We start from the raw sequence: 8,848 nt of genomic DNA on the forward strand, positions 1-8,848 counted from the left end.
TTTAATCCCAGCACTCAGGAGGCAGAGGCAGGAGTGGGACCCTGCTGTTTGGGTCTAAGTCTGGTATTGCCAGATAGTCTCTGAGCTCAATGCAAAAGTGATGGATTCTCTAGGTCAGCAGGGCTCCCTCTTCTCTGCCTGCTCTGGGAGCCTGAATACCTACATCCTCTACCTGAGCAATGTCATGTAGTCCTTAGGAAAAAACAGGTTTAGCTCCCTTTCTCTTGGTAGAACCTGTACAGCAAGCACCTGGGGATTCCCGTAAATAGCCCACCCTGTGCTAACGAGACCTTAGATCTCAGCAAATGACCTTTAACCGTCCCTGGAGTTCTTCCCTCACCCACAAGATAACTAAGTACTGTGTTGCTCTTCTTGTGATAGGACTGTGCTATTGCATGTTAATGAGGTATCCCTGGCACCTCTAGCCCCATCAAATCAAGCATGTTCATCTCCAAACCCCTCCCACTGCCCAAGGTTTATAATGTCCCTGTCTCAGGAAATAAACCCTCACTCACTCTCTTACTCCGTTCCTCCACCATGAGCCCCTGAGATCCATCATTTATTCTGGAGAAGAGCAGGCTCCCATCCTTCCTGAAGAATATACCGCTGGACCCTTGGAGCTTGGCTGTTAGTTAGCCAGGCAGCCATTACTGCCTCCATCACTGCTGACCACCAATGAAGCAACCAGCCATGAACCAACAAGGCATGGGCATTGCCTGAACACTCTGCCATCAGCATGGCAGCTTAACTGAAGAGATGTAACTCTTTGGTATCATCACTGACTTTGGAACTCCTGAGTTACTGCTGCTATCTGGTACCAGCAATCTCATTTTTAAAAGAGCTACCTGTTAAGCCTATGGAAAACTCCTTTCCACAACCCTTGTGAGATCTGGGAGACTTGCCTAGTGCACGGGCCTCTCTCTGAGCACTCTAGCTGCTCCTGAGAGAAGCAGAGCCTTTGATTCAGAGGTTCCTCTGTTCCCGCTTGGAAGCCGACAGTGCCTGGACTGTCCTGCCACTGGCAGTCAGAACACTGACTTCAGGCATGGACTCAGCAGTCTGGCAGCAGGCCGAACAACAGGCAGGAGGATCTCTGTGAGTTCCAGGCCAGCCCACTCTACAAAGAAAGTTCCAGGACTGCTGGGGTTAAACAGAGAAACCCTGTATCAAAAAACCAAAAACCAACCAACCAAACAAACAAACAAAACCCAGCCAGGTGGTGGTGGCACACACCTTTAATCCCAGCACTCAGGAGGCAGAGGCAGGTAGATCTCTGTGAGTCCCAGGCCAGCCTGGTCTACAAAATGAGTCCAGGACAGCCAAGGCTACACAGAGAAACCCTGTCTCCTTCAATTAGAGGATTTGTTCTTTTGAGGCAGGGCCTCAGTATGGAGCCATGCCCGGCACTGTACAGGAGATGTTCCTGCCTCTGTCTCCTGAGTGCTGGGACTACAAGGCTTGGTGCTTCCATCTATTTGGAAGTAATTTCAACCTTAACAAAAAAGTTGCAAAGTGGAACAAAGAACCAGTACCGTTCTTCCATATGTGCCCAGGTGGAAAGCTTTCTCTATGCATCTTTCACTTTCTCTACACACACACACACACACACACACGCACACGCACACGCACACGCACACGCACATCCATACTTTTCTCTGAACAGCTCCTTAAATGCACCAAGCGTTTCCTACCTAGGGTGAAAAGGAAAAAAACAAAAACAACAACAAACCCAAGGCCAAAGTCTTGCTAACTCTAAGACCAAAAAGCCAAAAGCCAAGGAACTGAGGAGCTCAAGAACACAAGAGCTAAAAGCCAAAAAGCTAAAGCTAACAACAACAACAAAGCAGTTCTGGTGCTCGCTTTGACAGCACATATACTAAAATTGGAATCATACAGAAAAAACTAGCTCTGCTTCTACCGGCCTCTTAAATACTCCTCAACTCAAGTCCCTCTTATTCCTTAATCCCAGTCATCTGGTTTCTTGGTCCAACTCTTCACCCAGGGTTAACTTTATCAAATCCTGTGTACAGAAGATAACACTTGAATTAAAGGTGTGTGTTAGGGCTCAACCATGCCAAACAAAAACCAGGTTTTTGCAGTTCACAGTCTCAGGGATCTCATTGGAATAAAATATCCTGCATCAGGGGTGGGTACGAGTTTTTGGTGTGAGTGTAAATCATGAGTTGCGGCCCAAGGTGCTGGAAATGCTTCATTTGCATGAAGAGGAAGTCCGGGCCCTGCAGGACAAGTCCTTACAAGGAGAGGGGAAGTTTAACCTGGAACCTGGCCACCAGGCTACATGACTACCTCAAAGGTGGCGGAGGTGGCAGTCTAAAGGCTGCGTGCGCAGGATATGCAGGCCCAGAGCATAGAGGAAGCAGTCCTATTCCTGCTGGTCTCGAGGTGGGATTTTCAGGATTTGGACTCGTCTTGACTTCACTTTGCTCTGGACCAGTTTCCTTCTTTGCACAATTTCCAGTCCCTCGGGGAGATGGCTCAGTGAGAAAAAATGCCTGCTCTGCAAGGACAAGGACCTAAGGTCAGCCCCCACCATCCTCGTAAAAGGCGGACGTGGTGGCACTCAGGAGGCAAAACCTGAGCTAAACTGGCTGACTCTTGCCTTGGTATACAAGGTGGAAAATATCAAAAAACATAACCAATGTTAACCTCCAGCTTGAACACCCACACATATGCACACACTTATACACACATACACACACACGTAAACAACCCCCCATACACACACATACAACCCACCCACATACACACACATAAACAACCACACACACATAAACAACCCCCCCACATACACACATAAACAAACTCCCCATACACACACACACACACACACACACACACACGCACACACGCACGCACGCACGCGCATGTGCGCATGCTCACATGTACCCTAAAAAAGGAAAGTTGGGACAGGATGGTTCACTGCATAGAGGCACTTGCTGCCAAGTCTGATGACTTGAGTTGATCCTCTGGACCACATGCCAGGAGAATAGAACTGACTCCCACAAACTGTTCTCTGACCCTCACAAGCCATGACCAGACACACAAATAAACAAATATAAAATTTAAAACTTCAAGGAGATGGGCGTAGTGGACTTGTGATGAGGGCCTGCTAATTCTAAAAAAGGCAAAAAAAAAAAGACTAGAATTGGGAGTTCTGTCTCATTCGGGGAATCCAACTTCTTCAGGACCGAACTCCCTGCCACCCCCCACCCCCCAGCTTTTTGAGACAGAATTTCTCTTGTAGTCTTGGCTGTCCTGGACTCAATTTGCAGACCAGGCTGGCCTCGAACTCACCTCCTGCCTCTGCCTCCCGAGTGCTGGGATCAAAGGTGTGCGCCACCATAGCTGGCTAAGACTGAACTGTTTGAGTGAAAGCAGACAGGGCATTTGAACTCTTGGGGTTCACTTGTGAGTCTTGGCTTCTGTGGCTGTAGCATGAGACTCTGAGCTATCGGAGTCTCTCTTTTTCCTCTCTCACACTCACACATTTATTTTATTTATTTCGTGTGGTGGTCAGAGGACGTCTAGCAGGAATAATTCTCTCCTTCCACCGTTTGGACTGCAATCAGCTCATCAGACCTGGCAGCAAGCGCCTTTACCCATCTTTCAGCCCTGAAACACGATCCTTTTCCCTTTGAGTTGAGAGCCTCCATTCAGCAATTCTCAGCCTGTGGGTCGTGACCCCTGGGGGGGGGGCGTCAAATGATCTTTCACAGCCAGCCACCTAAAACAATCAGAATACCCAGCTATTTACATTATGATTCATAACCATAGCAAAATTACGGTTATGAAGTAGCAACGAAAATAATTTTATGCTTGGGGGCGTCACCACAACAGGAGGAACTTTATCATCAGGGTCGCGGCGTTAGAAGGGTGGAGAACCACTGCTCCATAGGGTCCGTGTCTAGGTTCGCTTACCGGGTTCTGCCCTTCGAACAGCAGGGGGCGCCCTACTCACGTTGATGACTTCTTTGCCTAGCGCTCTTTCCCCAGGAGCCTTGGGATTCAATTATCCAGCTTTTCCCTGGGCAGCATGGGTAGCCGGGGACTCTGAAGAATCAGCTGACTTTTCAATTTCCCAAATTCTTGTGAACGGAAACTTTTTTTTTCCGAGACAGGGTCTCTCTGCGTAGCCTTGGCTGTCCTAGACCTGCTTTGTAGACCAGGCTGGCCTCGAACCCACAGCCATCCGCCTGCCTCTGCCTCCCAAGAGCTGGGATTAAAGGCGTGCGCCACCACGCCGGGTGTGCATGGAAACTTTTAATTGTATTATATAACTAGAATGTTACAAAGGAACATGGGGGGGGATTCATGCTATTACTCCACAGTAACTTACTACTGGAAAGTGAACTGCAGGTAAGTTAATGCAAGCACTCCTTTAGGAAAGTGGGAGAGCATGCGGTCCTGGGATTCTTAGAGCGTGGGCACAGTCAACGATTCAGCACCTTTAAGTGGGCACTTTATCCCAACTGCTGTATTAGCAAAACAAAGCCCGAAACTTGCATGTTATGAGCACTTTCATGGTGAAATAGCCTCAGGCATTGGGGTGTGTGTGTGTGTGTGTGTGTGTCTGTGCATGTGTGTGTCTCTGTATGTGTGTGTGTCTCTGTGTGTCTGTGTATGTCTCTCTGTGTGTGTCTGTATGTGTGTGTGTCTGTGTGTGTGTCTGTGCATGTGTGTGTCTCTGTGTGTGTGTCTGTATATGTGTGTGTCTCTGTGTGTCTGTGTGTGTCTCTTTGTGTATGTCTGTGTGTGTGTCTGTGTATGTATGTATGTGTCTATATGTGTGTGTGTCTGTGTATGTGTCTGTATGTGTGTGTGTCTCTGTGTGTCTGTGTGTGTCTCTCTGTGTGTGTCTTGGGTGTGTCTGTGTGTGTGTCTGTGTGTGTGTGTGTGTGTGTGTGTGTGTGTGTGTAACCATACTTGCCCTGACCAAGAATGTGGAGTGCACAGACACTGCCTAGTCTCCAGCAAAGCCGCTGGAGTCGGGCTGGAGTACTGAACCCGTGCTTATCTGTGCAGGATCTGTCCCACTAGCAGAAAGAGGTGACAAAGAAACGCCATGGGGCGAATTACATGCACACACACACCAGTGTTATAAGGACACAAAAGTGTCAGAATGTGTGTCCCTACTTCCCCCTACAGGACTGCAGTGAGTGATAGGGCGATCAGGCCAACAGCTAAGGCATCTGGCATGCATGGTGCTGGAGCACAGTGCAGGGCGAGGCTGCCCCAGTAGGAATGCTGGCCATAGTGAGTGGACTTCCTAACCTGTATGAGGTTCCACAGGCCATGTGAGGATCTAATGAGTGCATGTGTCTAAAGCAGCTGAAAGCATAGTATTTGCCGAATAAACATTAGCCATGGCTTGTCAGGGCTGATGCAGTCTTTAATTGAATCACTTCCTGATTTTAGTCTAATTTCTTCTCAATCTTAGTTTAAGACCGAAGGTTTTGCTTAGCCAGTCAAAACATTTACTGATCACTTTCCATATGCACTGCACGGTATTAAACACTAAAGATGCATCACTAGGCAAGATGCAGAATGAAAACAAAGCATCCTCACCGCACAAAAGAATACCACAGCTACCCCGGCCCTCACCTGCACTCTGCGCCTCTGCTTGAGCGGCACCACCCGTCTCTGTGTCTCTGAGGCGCCTCATCCGCCCCCTCCAAACCCACTTCTCTAGGGAAGCAGCAAATTCTCTTAACTGTTGTGCCGTCTCCGCAGCCCGTGACAGCCAGGACAGCCCAGGCTACACGGAGAAACCCGGTTTCAAGACAACAACAAAAAGAGTGGGAGCCTCCTAAAGGAAATCACAGTGTGGGGTTCTACACGAACGCACAGGGCCAGTGAGTTCCAGGTATGCACAGCGAGAGGCCTTCTCCTAACCTCTCCTCTCGTACCCTGATGCTCTTCAGGAGGTTCTGAAACGTCCCAAAGAGGGCAACTCCCTTTTTAAATTTTTATTTTATGTCTTGGAGGGGTTGGAGAAGTAGAACCCGGGCCTGAAATCACCTGCTCGGCCTCGGCTTCCGGATGAGCAGTCCTGTAGTCTGCAATCAGATCCCCACTTGCAGAGGGCCCCTCACCATCCTGGCTAGCACTCTGTAGCCGAGGTTATGCACAGTTCCAGGGCTGTGAAACTAGAACGTGGAGAAAGTGAATATGGACCAAGGTAACCACATCACTGTCAACTTCCACCCTGGAAGGCTGTAACTTCAGCAACAGTCTGTGCAGAGCCCCCTCCAGATGGTGTCAGATACCTCACTGTAAGCCTGGCTTTACAGGAAGCCTGAGCTGCTAAGAGAACACGTACCCCGGGCAGGTGTGTCACGGGTAAACAGGCTTCAGCAAGCCTCGGGAGTCAACTGCACCATATGGTACGTCTGTAATAAAATTACCTGACATTAACCTTGAACTACTTCGTGAAGACCCCTAGTTAATTACCTCTCACGTACTAGACCCTGTCTTCATAAACCTGAAGACCCATACTGACAGGAAAGCTTGGTGTCCGCATTTTCCTGGTGATGAAATAGGGAAAAAGATAAAGAGACTAAACATGAGAGAGAGAGATGCCTTATAAAGACATAAGGAAAAACCAGTATCTGTTCACACATGATCTGACACTGTACGTCAGACGGGAAGTGGTGGGTCCCCACACAAGCAATTCCCCAGCAGACTCTAGCTGGCCATTTGTACCCCCAATTCTGACACTGACTACCAGCACGTTAAGGGCGTCATCCCTCAGACTGCCTCTGCTTCAGATCACAGTGGCAAGTACTGAGTTATCACTTGGGCTGCTGCTCAGCCAGCACAGACGCAGACTTGTGGCTCCCGCTGGGTCCCCTGGGTTTGCGAGGGAAGCTCGGAGCATGCATGCTTATTCTACACCCAAAGAGCACTGCAAAGGATACAGAATGGGGCAGCCAGAAGATGGTGAAGAGATGCTAAGTGAGGCATATAGGAAGGGAGGGCTGCACGCGTGCTGTCGTAACAGGCACACCCTCCAGGTGCCTACACATACTCATTGGTCTTTCCGAAACCTGTAGACCAGGCTGGTCTCGAACTCAGGGATCCACCTGCCTCCCAAGTGCTGGGATTGAAGGGGTGCACCACCACATCTGGCTGGTTACATTTAGGGTTTTTTGTTTGTTTGTTTGTTTGTTTGTTTGTTTGTTTAGGCAGGGTCTCATGGATCCTAGGCTGGCCTCTGCCTGCATCTCCACTTCTTAGAGCCTCAGCTGTGTGTAGTCCTGGAAATCTGGAGACTGAAGTCAGGGCTTCATATGCCCCAAGCAAGCACAGGCCAGCCACATCCCCAGCCTGTGTTCTGCGCTTTCATGGAAGTTTCATTACAAAGGCTCATCCAATTGAATCGGTGGACACTAGTGACCAAGTCATCCTTCGTCTCCTGCCACTGTGTCTATGGGATTTGGCCGAAAGTCCTAATCTTCTCATCACAAGGTTGATTTCCCTGGTGACCAGCCTCCACCCTCAGGCTACGCAGGAGCCCACCAAGAGCCACATCACTGGAGCAGAGCCTGCTCCCATCACCCAGGAAGTCCCAAGGGGGTTAGAAGCTCTGCTCAGATGTTATCACTCAGGAAACACAAAGGTCTCAGGAGCCTTGGGCAAAAGCACGTGTTAGGACCAGATTCCCCCAGTGCCCCTATGTGCAAGAAATGTAGGTGCTATATGGCAGGAGCCAGTGAGACAGCGATCAAATAGGTATCTCTCCTTCTTCCTAACAGAAATCGCTGTGCTGTCTAGGGCAAGCTGAGACTCCTCTCATGATGCTGCCCTGCAGCAGAGCACTCGCCTCTGTGGAGTGGGTGGAGTGTCTTAGGCCTGTGTCTCTAAAGAGAAATCTCTCCATCAGAAAGCCCTAGACAGATTTCCAACATCGTAGGTGGGAGCTTTTCTTTACCTGTCCACGCAGACACCTCGTGAGCCTTGGGCAAGACGTCCAGACCAGCAACAGAAGCTGTTCCACACGTTGACTAAGGCTGTACTAAGGGCATCTTGCTAGTAGCTGGGGACTGCCTTTGGGTTCAAGTGCAGGGCTCCATGTAAAAGTAACCCTTTTAACCACATTTTGTTGCTTCCCCAACTCAAAATTTGAGAATGAAATATTCAATCTGAAGCTTAAAGTGTATTAATTTGGGCATTTTACTTAATTTTCACTTCCTCCAATTTTATCAAGATACATTCAGTATTAAATATATATACAATGTACAGCATAACATGAGATATAGGCTGTAAAAGATTACATTGAGATAATTAACATATTCATCGCCTCATATACATGCTTGCAGTGAAGGCACAATAAGTAAGAACATCTGATGATTTTCAAATATAAAATATATGCTGTGCAATAGACCCCCAGATTGATATACACTGTGCAATAGACCTCCAGAATGATATACCCTGTGCAATAGATTCCAGAATGATATACACTGTGCAATAGATTCCAGAATGATATACGCTGTGCAATAGATTCCAGAATGATATACACTGTGCAATAGATTCCAGAATGATATACGCTGTGCAATAGATTCCAGAATGATATACACTGTGCAATAGACCTCCAGAATGATATACGCTGTGCAATAGATTCCAGAATGATATACGCTGTGCAATAGATTCCAGAATGTATACGCTGTGCAATAGACCTCCAGAATGATATACACTGTGCAATAGACCTCCAGAATGATATACCCTGTGCAATAGATTCCAGAATGTATACGCTGTGCAATAGACCTCCAGAATGATATACCCTGTGCAATAGATTCCAGAATGACATACCCTGTGCAATAGATTCCAG

The sequence above is a fragment of the Acomys minous genome, assembly GCF_964271855.1.
Source record: "Acomys minous genome assembly, chromosome: 3".
NCBI classification, from domain to species: Eukaryota; Metazoa; Chordata; class Mammalia; order Rodentia; family Muridae; genus Acomys; species Acomys minous.